Raw genomic sequence first — 14,967 nt, 5'->3', positions numbered from 1 at the left:
GGAGCTCACTGCAGAGTCCCAGTGCAGCAGTGCCTTATCTGAAAGATCATCTTTCCTCTTATTAATAATGAATATGATCTTTCAAATAAGATTTTATGTATGTTTAAATTTAATAGCTCATCCTTCAGGAAAGGCTCAATCCTGCTAGGTACGACATCCAATGTGGGCTGGTTTAGGTCTGTTGGGAGCTGAGGATGCTCCTCTTTTCCTGAATCAAGCCCTTAGCGAAGCTGATGCTATTGACAGATTACCGTTCGTAGCTTTTTATTGCTTACCGTAGGTTTATTGCAAACTCCTTTCCTGCTTAGTTCTCCTTCCCTCTCTCAGAGCAAACATAATGTACAGCCCATGTAAATATAAAACATTAAGCAATTACTGGGTTATTTCAGATGCAGCGCTAATAATACATCATTTCTGAAAACCCTGGTTTCAGATGTAGGGCATGCTGTACCAGTCGTCTCGTACGATACTCACTGGGAAGTGAGTCAGCTATTACTGTTGTATCCCTGAGTTATTACTCACTCACCCCAGGAAACAAAGGGGAGTCCCGGAGGTTAATGTGGTTAGTAAAGCAATTTGAGGGAGCTGAGCTTATGTCTGCTTACATAGCGTACGGAAGATATTTAAACAGCAGACTTCCATCTCCTGCTCTTGTCTGCCGACTCCTACATCACTGTCTCGCTGTGGTAATGACTGCCAGTCTTCTGCTCAAATAAGAAACGGTGAATCTGAGAATTTGCTGTGTACGCAGTCCCTCAGGCAAATTGCCTGGTACCAGTTTTAACAGGCTAGATGTGGGTTTCGTGATGAAAATTAAGACTTCTGAATTGGCGTGGGTTTTGTGCCCTTCTGTTTCACTCAGCCCTGGGGTACGCCCTGGAAGTGGCCTGAGCAGCGCGACGTGGGAGGGGGCAGAGGTGCGGGCAGCAGTGTGTTTCTGAAGGGGACGAGGGGCAGGGATGTGGTCGTGCACCCGCTCCCCCGGGCCTGTGGAGGTCACAGCCCACCACTGCCCCTCTGCATCCTTGGTGCTCCGTGTCTGGGCAAATGGGGAAGAAATGCCGTTTCCTCTCCTCAGGGCAGGAATATTGCCCCAGCCCTGTCTGTGCAGAGGGGCTTGCAGTGCTCTTCGTGTGATGCAAACAAAGAACCGCTCCAAAACCCTCCCTGGGGCTTGGTGGTGCATTAACACTAACATCAACACACCAGTAATGCTGAGGAATAGTAACTCTGCATGTCACCTGCTGCCTATGAGCTCACACGACAACGGCGGGGCGTGGAAGGCCTGTACGATGTCAGTCTGTGTGCGACGAGCACTGCCATGAAGCGGGTCGCTGCTGCCAGCTGAGACACTCAGAGCTCTAGCCTGCTTCCCTTTGCAGTGCATGCAGCGTGTTTGAGGGTGTTAAATGTTTTAATAAGCGCCAAAGGCACATTGGTAAGGCAGGCTCAGCGAAGTCCATGCTGCCTGCGTTATGCCTGTTCAGTGGGTAAACAGCAGAGTGAATCTTCGGAGCTGTCAATCTGGTGCCTCCACCAGCACTGAAATCCCTGAAAAAGATGTTTTTAGAGAAAGGTATGGGTGCATTGTGCTTCCTTGGGGTACAGAGTTGGGAAAAAAGCTAGGGTGTGCTCAAAAAACCCACTTGCTACTATTTATAGGCTTCCTCAGTCCACCAAATAATCAGTCTTCTGAATTTCTGAAGTTTGGTAAAATATTAAAATCAATGCATTGCCCATCCTCGCTGCGTAGCCAGCTCAGAGTGACTCAGCGACAGCACACTAACCTCTGAGCTTTGCAAATTACTATGCCCTGCGCTAATTATTTCTGCTTTAATAGATGTTGTTTTGAATAGCAAATGGCTGTTTCCCGTCAGGAGCAGCTCCTTGAGGAGCCCCGAAGCTCTGCGGTTCGGACCCATGCTCTGGAGCCTGGCCTTTGCGGAGAAGGGCTGGCTGGCTCCGTGGGTGCTGGCCTCGGATGGCAGTGCTGGTTTTCCCTTCAGCAGTGATAAATGAGCTTTTACTGATGGATTTGGGGCTGGCCTTTTCCAGGCATTTGGCTCACAGCTGAGCTAGTTGTCATAGCAGTAATGGGACTGCCCATGATCCCAATAAGGGGTCAGTTTGCTGATGGATTATCTTGCCCTTTGCTTTCTTATTTGGAATGTGAAAAATTTGCTGCTGCTGCTTTCTTGAAAATACCTGATCCACAATTCCAGTTTGGGACCCTTGGTATGCTTAGGTGGGAAGGGTTGGTATGGCAGAGAGAGATGCAAATCATAGGAGCAGGATGCGATTTTAATCTTTAAACCTTGTTAAATTTGGAGTACCAGAGGGCACATATTTGGTTCAGTGTCCATATTTAATTTGTGTTTGTGTAGGAATAAGCAGTGCTCACTTATCTCTGCATCATTTACCAATTACATAAACAGCATTTATAATTATGATTCATTTATTTAGATTTTCTCTTGTGGGATTTCCATGAGCACAGAGATTTAGAGAGAATTAAAAGAATACAGCTAGGTTACTAGCAAGGCATTATTTCAGGCTTGCTCTGACTGTATATCGTTCCCATTTGATTCAGTGTGCAAGTGCAGTGGCCACAATCTAATTCTTTATGGACATGATAAAAATCTTCCAAGCTGAACATTAACTGACAGCCTGTTTGGATGGCCCTGATTATAACCTGCAACGGGACCGAGCCAGGTTTGTTTGTGGGGAAAATAACAAAACTTGGGGCACCGTGAGCAAGTCTCCGCAAGCCGTGCTTGTAATGCACTTGTCTTGTGAACATATAGAAGTTTCCAGTGTCAAGCCTGTGCTTTTGTTAAATTCAGAATTTCTGTGCATTTAAGCAGCGGTGATCAATAGTTCTTCACATCTTTCTCTCTTTCTGATGTGCAGAATTTGCTGAGCACGGCTGAGAGGCACAGCTGTGAGTAACAGGCTGCTATTCATTCCTCTGGGAGACACTGGCCTGCTTTGATAAAATGATTATTTTTTTGAAAAAAAATTTTGTTTTCTCATAGAAGCCTTAAGAAGCTACGAAAATAAATGTTTTCAGTTCAGAACTGGAAAAAATTAAAATGTTTTTAGCTTTCCCATGAAAAGTGGACTTCTTCAGGAGACAAAAAACACATCTCTTCCATTTCCCGTTCTGTAACCCTCCCCTCAGACATCCCCCACAAAAATTCCCCACCGCATTCATAAAACAAAATTAGAAGGAAAAATTTCAAGCAACCTTGGTATTTACAAAGGGAATTTTTATCAGCTTTCAGTTTGCAGAAGAAAATCTCATTCCTGCAGAAGGAGGAACCCAGACATATCTCTTTTAATGAATTTCAACCATGAGCATCAGTTTGTGATGTATTGGCTAAAGCCTAGTCAAGAGAGTGCGATACTGATAGTGCTGCGAGCAGGGGAGAGAGTGGCAGACAACCCTGCTCACGTTTTGCAGAAGAAACAACAAATCTATATTATTTACTATCGTTAAATAACTTGCCATAGTCTAAAGCTACCCTCTGTACGTAGCCAAAGCTCACGGTGACTTACACTAATTTCACTGAGTTATCCATTTAAAGCGAGAACGCTGGGACAGAGCCATGTACCAGTACACCACTATTAAGCACCCAGTCCTGATGGTTTATAATTCGGGCAGGAGAGGAGACAACGTTCTAATTTGCGGCTCTTCCAAGAGTGGCAGAACCTCTGGGCTGCCCCATGGGCTCCTGGGGCCACTAAATGGCTAATTATTCAGTAAATAGCACATGGGAGGCTGGGAGGGCTCCTGGCCAGGAGAGCCCAGCCTGGTTCCCTGGGCACCTCCCAGTCCAATTCCTGCTGGGAGTCAGGCAGGAAAGCAGCCTGCTTTGCCTGCGCTGGCACCCAGGCTTTTCTCAGGGAACATTTCAATGAAATAGGTAAATTCTCCTTTTTTGGGGGGGAGGTGAGGGAAGTTGATTAATTGATGTTTTCTGACAAAATGTTTTGCCAAAAAATCCGTACCCACTCCTAAGGAGAGGGCTGTATCTGGCCTCTGTGTTTCAGGCTTATAATTCTGTTTGGAGATCAGATGGTGAATTTTTACCACTGAGAGCAATTTCCTAAAAATCTGTTTAGTATTCTGGCAGTTTGCAGGATGTAAAAAAAAAAAAAAAAAAAAAAAAAGCCAAAATGCTTAGGGGCAAATTTTCTGCTTGGTGCACAGGGAGTTTTAACACATAATAACTGCAGCTGGGTGGGTAACTCGCTGCAATGGAAATTTACTTCTTCATATCTTGAGACTATAAGGCAAGGTGCTTTTCTACATAAACTTCAGGTTCTTTGCCTCTTTAGATCTCAGCTTTGCAACTAAGAGGAAGCAGACAAAGTTTGTAATGCACAGAGAAGGGAAATGTGCACTCTTGCTTTAATCAAAACCAGCTGAAACAGCTCAGGTAGTCTTCTGCTAGTTGGCAATGTTACCGTTTCTTAAAAATCTTATGGTAATTGCATCTAATATTTGTGCTGGAAGCTGAATGCATTTCAAAGGTGAATTAGGCCTATGTAATTCAGAACAGTGGTGCATAATTAAGGCGCTTCATAACTGAGATTGTTAGATTTGCATGAGACCCCCATTTTCAAGGCATCTGCAACATTCCTCCCAAAATGAACCCAGTTACCTTAAGAAACTTCCCAAGGATTTGGGACAGAGGAGGAGTGAGGAAGATAGGACTGTAACGCGGTGGTTTAGGTAGGGGCAGCAGTGTGCTTGGAGGTCAGCCATCTGATGGTCTCCAGTGTTTAACGGGACGTTGGGATCTGAACTGCGCCATGGACCATAAGATATTCTAGGGCGTACCTAATGCTTTTTCTCTTCAAAAAGCTTTGATTCCACGAGCAAGGAGAAGATTTGTCCTAGGTGATCAAGCTAAATCTAATCCAAAGTAAACCCATGATCCACACATGCTGGAGATGTGAGGAGTCTCAGCACCTGCTGCTTTGGTCTCCTGAACCCATCCAGCTGAGCCGAATTACTTGCTAATGGAGACACTGCTGAAACCATCTACAGCTGCCCAATTTTCTGCTTATTTAGCACTGGGTAGGTCTCTTGGTGGGAGTACAAACAGTCTGAAGGCCACTCTGAACGTCTCTGGTGAATGCCGGCCTCCAGAAGAGTACCACAAAGGACAGCAGGGCCTGGGAACGGGGACCACAAAGCTGGTAGGTGAAACTGCAAAGTTTGATGCATAAAGAAAAGCTGAGAGTAAATGCAGGTTCTGTGCTACCAAGATTAGGAGGAATTAAATTCTGTCTCTGTCTCCAAAATACTCTTAATTAGAGTCGACTGGAATATCTGATATACCTTAGAGGTTCTGACAGTGACTGAGACATGGATAACTTGGGGTGAGAGTTTTTGTTAACTTTGATTTCCGGATTGCTCTTGGCAATGGTAGCAAGCATGTTGGGTGTTTTAAATTTAATTTTAGTTTTAAAACTTCTCAGATTTCCACAAGCTTTTGCCTCATTTTTAAGTTTCCTACTGTTCACCATATATTACTGAGAATATAGAAGCGGTAAGAATTTTCAAATTTCCTTAGCTCTTACAATATTTCTTAAACCACCCTAATCTGCCAACACAAATACTTCTCCATTATTACACTCAAAACACAAGGAAAACCCGAAGAACCCAATTAGCCTTTCCCAATCACTGTTAAGTTGACATGGGAGGGATGAAGATCATACTAAAAAAAAAAATTTTAGTTTTAAAAAAGCTTGTGTAAGTTGGAGAAGTTGTTCCTAGCCTGCACTCACAGAATACAATGCCACTGTCAAAATCCTCTCCTTACACAGAGAATTGTGAAAGAACAGAGAAGCGGAACACAATGTTACTGAGAGTGCTCTGTAAAATGCGTGTTTCGCTTCATAAGGGCTGCTGCAATAATTTTCTTCTGATTTTGACCTTTGTGAGTTTAACATTACAATGGTGTGGCTGGAGCTTTGATTCAGGTGGAGACAAAAACGTAAAAATAAACCTAATTTGTTCTAAGACAGAAAACTGAGGTCCATGTAACTTTAACGTGCAATTATGGGTGTGCTCAGGTTCACTGAACTAGTTCCTATAGCGAATCAGCTGATAATACTTGCAGCGTTAATTTAAAGCTAGTAGCAGAACCTGCCAAAAGACAAATCAGGCAGGTTTCCTGCAGCTCTGTATCTCTCCAGAAGCCTTCTTCCAAATGAGTAGTTTTCTCCTACTGCTAATTCATTAATGTTACAGTACTGTGCGTTACTGTCAGAATAAGATGTGGGAGTTGCTCGGGGTGAATATTATCATTATGGCCATAAGCAGCAAAAAGCAAGGTGGTTGTAAATCAGGCTTTGCGGGTTTTTTGCTAGAAACAAGTTTGACTCGTTACAGTTGTGTGTAGATGGTTCAATGCAGCTCCAGACAGGCGATGTGTGTGCTGGATCCGAGCAGGCTGCTGTGGCCAAGGGCGCTGCGCTTTGCTGGATCTAGAGGTAGGTCCCTACGGCTGCCACAGTGTGCTGGTGTGCTTCAGCTAAAGAGCCACAGCTCTCAAAGTGCTTGACCTTTTTGATGGTTTGCAGGAGTTTGAGGAGTTTGGGAGGGTGATGAAGGGCTCCCTGCCACTGCCTGCGTTTTAAGCAGCGGCGGAGTAGGCTCTCTGCGCCTAATGCAAAAATAATCCCCAAGAAACAAGGCTAGACAATAAGAGGTGAGGCTGAACGGGATAGATGTCCAGCAAGGGAGCGTTTTAAGTGCAATTACACAAGCTTCTCTGATCCTAAAATTTGATTAAGAACAAATAAAATTATATTGCTGGGCAGTCTGAGACTTCTCTGACCACTTTAAGCCCTTGCCTAGGGCAACCTATGAATATTCAATGTGATGGCCTCTCTGATAATATTGCAATCACCTGAACATACAAATCATGGCTTTTTTTATCCTTGAAGTAGGATATGTCTTTTCATTATTTTTCCCCTTGATTGGCTGGCACACCTTGAACTCGACTGCTCAGTGGTTAATGCTCCCTGATCATTGTATGCTGATCTTGGCTATGCCTTTCCCATCATAGGATTGAGTATTTGAAGTAGTTTTGTGAGCACGTGCTAAACTAGTTTCAGATTATCTGAGTGTTTTGTGTTCCTTTTTTTTTTTTTTAATTTCTTCTAAGACAAGACCCTCTCCACAGTGTCTGTGTGAACAAGCTCTGCTGCCTCTCTCTTTGTGCAGGGCTGGGGATACTGGGTTCCCACTGCTTCCTATTCTGTCAGCTGGGGACAAAGAAAGCATTTGATTCCTTGTGTCTTTGCACCAGAACATTAGGCTAAACAAAAATACTCATTCACAGTTTCCATGTAGGCCTGTTTCCTGGACTTTGACCTTTCCCACTGCTCTCCTTCAGACTCTTACCAAGTGGTCCAGGTCTCTCCTGAGGGGCAATGCCCCACACTGGCTAAACTTTCTCAAGAAAAGCCTTGTTGCTCTGCGCAACTTGCAGACTATCCCCTTATTTATGCATGCATGTTTGTCTCTTTCAAAATTGTGGCATTCTTGATTCCCACTCCGTGTAATTTACTGTAATTGCTAGATCCTTTTCTAAAGAACTTCCAACTAATCAATTTTCCTCCATCCTGTGTTTCTGCAGTAGAGTATTTTTGCATGCTCTAATTGAAATGCACCCTATTGTTTGTGCTAGTTCCCCAGCTTGTCAGGACCATTTGCAATTCTGATCCTATCCTCCCACACGTTTGGGAGTCCCTTCTGGCTGGGGGTCATTTGCACATGTACTGAGAATACTCTATATCCTGCCTTCTAGGTCACTATAACATGGCGTTGAACAGAGCTGGCTCAGGACAGTTCCCCAAGGAATACCTTTGTTTTGTGCATCCTTCTGTTCCGACAGTGAACAATCAATAACTCCTCCCTGGCTTAAGTCACCTTGTCTTTCTTGCATCCACCTACGGTAGTCTCATCTACACTGTGTATCCATGGCTTATATAGAAATATCACGGGAAAGAGTGTCAGAGGCATACTAGGTGAAGTATGACATTTACCCTTGTTGTGATAACAAATGATACTGTTTTGACTTTATTTTTACGTGACAGATTCATGCGCGGTGCTGTTCATCTCTTTCGTGTCCTCCATGGCCTTACAAATCACTTGTTTATTTGTTCCAGCATTCTTGACTGCCCTTTCATTCCTCACTCTGCAATCCTCCCCCGTGTTCAGCATGGGCACTGTCACTTTCCAGTTGTCCTATGCCTCCTTCATGGCTCCTTGAAGATGAACTCCTAATGATGTCCCTGGCTGGTTTAGTGTAATGACCTACTACAGGCTGTTTACCTCAGGAACTAATTGTCTGAAGCAATTGGAAAGATCTAACTTACTCAAGTACCCTTGAGTCTGGGTTGGTTTGTTTTTTTTTCTTTCCTTAATGTAGATGGTGATAGATACTTCCATCATAGGTCTTAATTGTTAACCATCTACATGGTGTTGACTTTTTGATGGAGATTATTGCTCAAAAGAAAACCGTAAAATCATCAGCATCCACCTCTGCTGAGCAGCAGTATGACACCCCTGGTTTTCCTCTGATTATTCAATTACTTACCGAATTTCTTAGTTATACCACATTTTGTGATTTCCCTGACCTTGTTCCAGCCTACTTTGCAATTTGTTAACTTTGTAAAGCCACGTCACGCAGACCCACAGGGGAAGACCCTGCGATGGGGTGCACCAGGAGTTTGCTGCCAACTTCCCTCCTGCTTGTCCAGAGTTGCTCAGTGATCACACAGAAATAAGCTTCCATCCCTTGTCCTAGGTCTATGCTAAGTCAGTGTAGACTAATTAGATGATCTGGCCCTCATTTTGCCATTCAGGAGGCAGAAGGCAACTGGTAAATATCACAGACAACCCTTGTCTGCATGCCAGGCCACTCTATCGCATTTCTGTCGCACGCGGCTGTGTGCGGTGGAGCCAAAGGACCGCAGCTGGGAGGAAATTGCAGACAATGCAAGTCCTCTGGCCTAACCAGTCATTGTGATATATGGGAGAATTATGTTAATTTATATAAAGTGGCTTTTGCTAAGGCTGCTTCTACTTGAATTTGATTTTGAAAAGAAGAAATTATTCTCTCTCCTTACTGCAGACTTCATAATGCTTATTGTATTCTTCAGTCAGGTCACTTGGTACCTGAAGCATCCCACTGCTTTTCTGCTGCAGGTAAAATAGTGCCTTTTGTTTCCCCTTGTTCCAGCCTGACCTCTCCTCTTACTGTGCCATCTGCATCTCTCTGACGTGTCAGTTTTTGTGGGCTCAGACGGTGCATGAGGAAGCTTTTTGTGGAGGATTTAAAGGAGACAATCATAGAATCATAGAATTGTTTTTGTTGGAAAGGACCTTTAAGATCATTGAGTCCAACCAACCTCACAGGTCCTGACATCTCCCTTCTAGTTTCAGCCCTTGGCCTACCACAACTGCAGCAGGGTCCTTCCTCCGGTGTCCCAGTTCAGTCTGATTCATCTTCCTCCCAGCAAATCTGCCATGAGAGCCCTCTCACCCTCTGCGTGGGGAAATTGTGTTCCCCAGAGGGCACATGTGCTAATGACAGCCCAGTCCCCAGCTTCCCTGGCTGGCTGGCAATGCTGAGAGAAGCTCAGCTTGCAGGATATTTGAGCTACCCTCAGCATTGCAGCAAATTCCCACAGGAGTTGGTCCTTTTATATCCCAAGATTGCAATGATCCTTTGGTCCTTGAGGGTTATAGGCATGGAGTGGGAAGTAATGGGGGGATTTTCAGATTTTTATTTGTAGTTCTTTTCTGACGTGTATCAAAAAGTCCCCAGGCCTTGGCAGAGGCTCTGGAATTGCTCTGCCTGCACTAGGCCATTTAGTCAATACACATTCACCACAGATGTCTAGTGATATTCATCCTATAGGACTCCTTCTGTTTATGGGATAACCCAGGGCTCTATATGAGTCCACAAGTGACTCTTGATGTACGAGCTGAAGAGAGAGGAGGTGGTTTGAACGTTGCCCTTGCCAAGGGCAGCCTCCTTGGGGAGCGCTTGCCTGGAGCAGCTATATCCTGGTAGGACCTTAGTCTGCCTTGCAGCTGGACAGGAGTCTTCCCTGGGGTACAATATAATCTTCTGTCTTTAGAAATATTGTTTTCTTCCTCCTCTGGACTTCCTAGCTCTTTCAACCAGGATCCATTCCCAAATCTTGATTTTTTTATTATACTTTCACTGCCCTCCTTCTGCTACTCAGTGCCCGAGCTGGAAAAAACGAATAAACTCTGTACAACTAATAAAGCACTGCTACTCTCGCCCTGTGCTTTTCTCCCTGTACCTCTGTTATATCTTTCTTCACTTGTAACCCCTCCACCTCATTTTCTTTCTTATTACTCCTCTCATGCTTGTCACTTGCCCATTTTAAGATTTTCCTGCACCTGATGGATCTGGTAAATGAGAATTGGATTGCTAATAATTAGATAAATTTCTTTGTGAAGGCAGGGTTAGAAGGTCAAGGCTAGCTAGTTCTGAAGAAAACTAGTAGGAGTTAATGTATAAATCCGAATTTGAAGTCAAATTTCTTTATATTTGCTGCTTTAAAAAATAAAAGGACATAGAAATATTAAATTGCATTGAAAGACAATAATGTAACAACTAGTAATTTTTTGAACATGATGGATCATGAGCGCATTGAACTCAATACTTCTGGGTGTCAACATATAGTGAAGTTCATGGGAAAAGGAGTGAGGCATTTATTTATATGGCTAATAAGAATTCATACCATTAGAGAAGACTTAATTAGTAGAAGAAATTTGTAAGATGTATGCTTAAGGTATACTTACAAATGTGTGTGTGTCCACTTAGACATAAACTCCCTGGCTTTGGACTACGAAACAGCCACTGACAGGAGAGAATTTTTTTATAAAATATACAGCTGGGCACCGTGTGGCAGCAGGCACTGCCTGAGGGACCGCTGCTCTGCCTGCCGCAGCTCCCGGCGCCCGACGCACCCAGGGGAGCATCTCCTGGCTGCTGAAAGCGTGGGGCATTTTAGGCAGCCTGGTTGCATGTGCCCGTTGGCTTTCTTCAGGATGGTAAAACTGGCATCTCTGTATTTCAGAGAAGCTTCAAGAGATCTCCTAATGAGAACACAGAGCTAGATGGATTTTAGTTTTATACAACTTTCAGTATTAAATACACAGAATAAGTCTCTGAAGGTGTTTGTGCTTTGCATTCCCAGCACACACCACGAAGCCCTTCTGTCTGGGAGAGCTAATACTGGAAAGATGCTTTACTGACCACACACCTTGAAATATCTCTCCTCCTCCAGACATGTGCACACGTATATAAATACGCGTGCACCCTAAGAAGCCTTTTCTCCTATTACCTCTTTTAATATTAAGCATCAATATTTTTGTCACTATTTTCTTCTTATTACCTCTTTAAAGCTGATGTTAAGTAGCAAATTAGACCCAAAACCAACCACAAAAAGCCATCGCTGACTGATGCAGAACAGCATGGTATTTCATTGGAAATAACCACAACTATTGCAGGAATAGCATTGGCAATAGAGTAATAAAACTGAGCACATCTCTAGAGGGCTCTACATATTGAATGATCTAAGCCTTGTAAATCTTCTGTCATGCAGCAAAATACCAGTATAACTCATTTACAATAGACGAGCTAAGGTAGAGAGCATGAGTCAGTCTCCAAAAGTCAAAGCAAACTCTCATCAGCTGCACAAAATGCCTGAGGGTGGGTGTATGCTCGTTGCCTTGGTGCTCTCTGGGTGCATAGGCATGGCGGGGCATCTCCCTGTACTTGGTGTTATATAGAGCAAACCGGAGAGGTTTCACCCGAGGCGTGTGCGTACAAGCTGAGGTGGGAGGTACATGAAGTTACCCCGCGGGACTGTTGATCGGGGTGCCTGTGCTTTGTCAGCATCGCAACAGCACGGCCAGCCCGCGACGAAGCTGAGGTTTTGACTGTGGAGGCATCTGCATCAATAACGTTAGAGGAATAGGTATTATTGTAAGCCTTTGATAAATAGCTACAGCGAATAAGGGGCAGATAAGATGCTGTGATAAAAAGACAAATACGTTACATGAGATACACTAGGAAGAAAACAAGCTAGATAGCTTTATAAATCACACCAAGGAGTTACGTGACACACAAGTTTGCTCTTTGCTAGAGAGGCTAATGGGGAAGTATGGGCAGTACCTACAACCAGGAGAGCCAGACAATGGTAAATGAGAGCTGTTAGGTGTAAGGAGAGCCTCCAGGATTACACAGAATTATTGTCATTTTATCAATACACCATTTAGACCTGGCAGCTTCGGCAGACCTGGGCTCACATCTATCCTTCCACTTTTATCAATGACTTCAGCTTAAAGAACAGCAAAAACCTTCACAAAGGACTCGAGGTCCCCACAGAAACTCCAGGTGATGTTAGTGGTCCTTGGAGCAGACCCCGTATTTTGCTTCCCTTTGCTGTTGAAATGCAATGTGCTTCTTGATCCCTCTTGGTCTGGGATCACACTTCGCACCCCCAGGGGAAGTGGGATCAGGGATTTCATGCACTGCCAAGCAAAAGGGTGCATTGCACAGCTCCATCCATACGGCAGCAGAGTAGAAATCTTAGTAGGATCCTTTTTTGCAGGGATGTGGGGGCAGGCAAGCCAGGTGCCAAGTGGGGGTGTTGTCAGGATTTCTGAAAGTCCCTCTGGAGCTGGTGTGTTTAATCCCTTTTTATAATCTTCTTGAGCTAAATGACACATTGATAAACTGTCTAGGATAAATAGTGTTTTCCAGACTTTACCAGACAGTGGGGACTTTTTCAATGATCCTTTGTCACCGTTTAAGATCAAAAAGGTTTGTAACCAGTGAAATGGGAGGAAGAAAAAGCTTCTTGATATTGCAGCAACTGTTTAAGTATCCTATTGTTTAGTTAACATGTTTTGACAGATGTGGTTCCAAGATGCATAAAAGTCTAAGAAAAAAAAAAACCAACCCCTATATAAACCTCATCAGCTGAGGATTGGAATTTAGATTTACTTCTTACTGAATAGAGCTATTGTGTTGTACCATGAAGCTAGTGAAAATACATAGCCATAACAGTGCTTGGATTTAAAACACTATATACCAGGTGGGCTTGCATGGAGTGATCAGAATACCAAGTGTCACTGGTGGTTTACAATGAGGCTGAGAGATTATTTGTTTTAGGAAGAAAGATGAGTAGGCCTGCTGTAAAAGTGTGAAGAATTTCTGTTTGGGGGGACACGTGGTAGACAGGCCGAACATCTTTCATTATGATTAAGCAATATGAAACATTAAAGTTGGATTGCTTGTTCTAGTGATGCTGTTGCTCCCTGCGTGTCGTGGTAAGTTAACCTGTGCCTCTGGCTCAGCAGTAGCAGGGGGGATGAATTTTGGCATTTGGAGTATGTTTCATCGCTTGTTCCCCTTCTCTGATTTCTCTATTTGAAGTATGGTGTATGTGTGAGAACAGTCAGTCTGAGCTTGGATCTGCTTCAGGATTTGACCCAATGTCACTGTAATCTCTGCCATGCAGAACAGAAGGCTTTAAAAAAGAGCATGGCACAATCTTCACTAATTTTGAGCTGGGCTTTGATAAGGTTTGTACTGCTGTTTGATTTTCCACATCCTGCAAGCTTCCACTTGTACTACCTGCTGCGCCAGGGCTTCAGAGGGCAATCTCAGGGGACCTTGCCTGTCACTGAAGTTCCAGCTTCTGATCTGGTCCTCACCTCGCTCCCTGCAGAGGAAAGGTGACATGGAAGTATGTCATGCAAACATGCCACTTGCATAGGAATTCATCATTTTGAGCCTTTCCCATGTAGTACAGACCTTCTAGCCCACAATGAACAGAAGCAATAACAGTACTGCTAAACAATGTTTGTAAAATGGCAGGTTTTGGCTAACTGAGCCTGCCCGCGCAGTCCCTCCTTGTTGGCCAGCAGGGCCTTCTGGAAGGCTGGCCAGCCTTGGCTGCAGGGACATGCTGCTGGTACACGCTTTTGGCAGGAAACCATACTGGGAAAAGCAGGCACAGCTACTGATTTGGATGTAGTTACACTTGCTTACACTTGAACTGAGTTTGATCCTCATCCCTGAAGTAGTATTTAGGTTTCTGGTTCTTTGCTTTGTCTGCCATGTGCTCAGGCCCACCTACACACAGAGGCAATGCCGAAGCTCCTCAGGGCTTACAGTGATCCTGTTAGTTAGGGTTTTGTAGGGGGTTTGCTTTTTTTCCCCCAAATGTATTTAAACAACTAGTAGCATCATGCTCTGCTTTACTGAGCCAGTAGCAAAGGAACTGAACGCGACAAGAACAGCAGGAAAAATACAGGAAAGATGTGGGGGATTAAACAACAGGCATCTTCTCATCTTACCAGCAAAGCTTTTACTGAAATATCTTTATAGAAAGAATTTTAATGGTTCTGATTTTACACAGAGTAACATTAAAAATAAATGTGAAGTGTTAAGCATCTTAAAATTTCGGTTGCTAGAATACTTCAGGCTCTGGCAGCATGTAAAGATACTTTCTCTTGTTTGCAAGACTGTTGCAGTGGTTTGGGTATTCCTAGGGTAAAAGGGGTACGGTCCTGATGGATGGAGGCCGGGTTGCCACCGGTGTGTTGTAAGTCTTCTCCTAGCTGCAAACAAAGAGGTGCTTGCTGCTGTTGTTTGTAACCAAGAAGGCTGAGGGCTCCCCAGGGCTCTGGTTCCTGTGCTCCTGGCTATCTGTAACTCTCGGTGTAGCTGCATGACACGAGCAAGAAAATGAAAAGGAAAAAACACTGGATGTCTATAAGCATTTTTGAAAAATCGATCTAATAAAAAGTTTGATGAATATGTTCACTAGTCATTTATGCAGCTCTATAAGCTGAAAATAAAGATGGGAAGGAGGAAGGTGAATCATTATATA

This window comes from Nyctibius grandis, chromosome 12 (genome assembly GCF_013368605.1).
Source record: "Nyctibius grandis isolate bNycGra1 chromosome 12, bNycGra1.pri, whole genome shotgun sequence".
In the NCBI taxonomy this organism is placed as follows: domain Eukaryota; kingdom Metazoa; phylum Chordata; class Aves; order Nyctibiiformes; family Nyctibiidae; genus Nyctibius; species Nyctibius grandis.
This window is presented reverse-complemented; position numbering follows the sequence as displayed.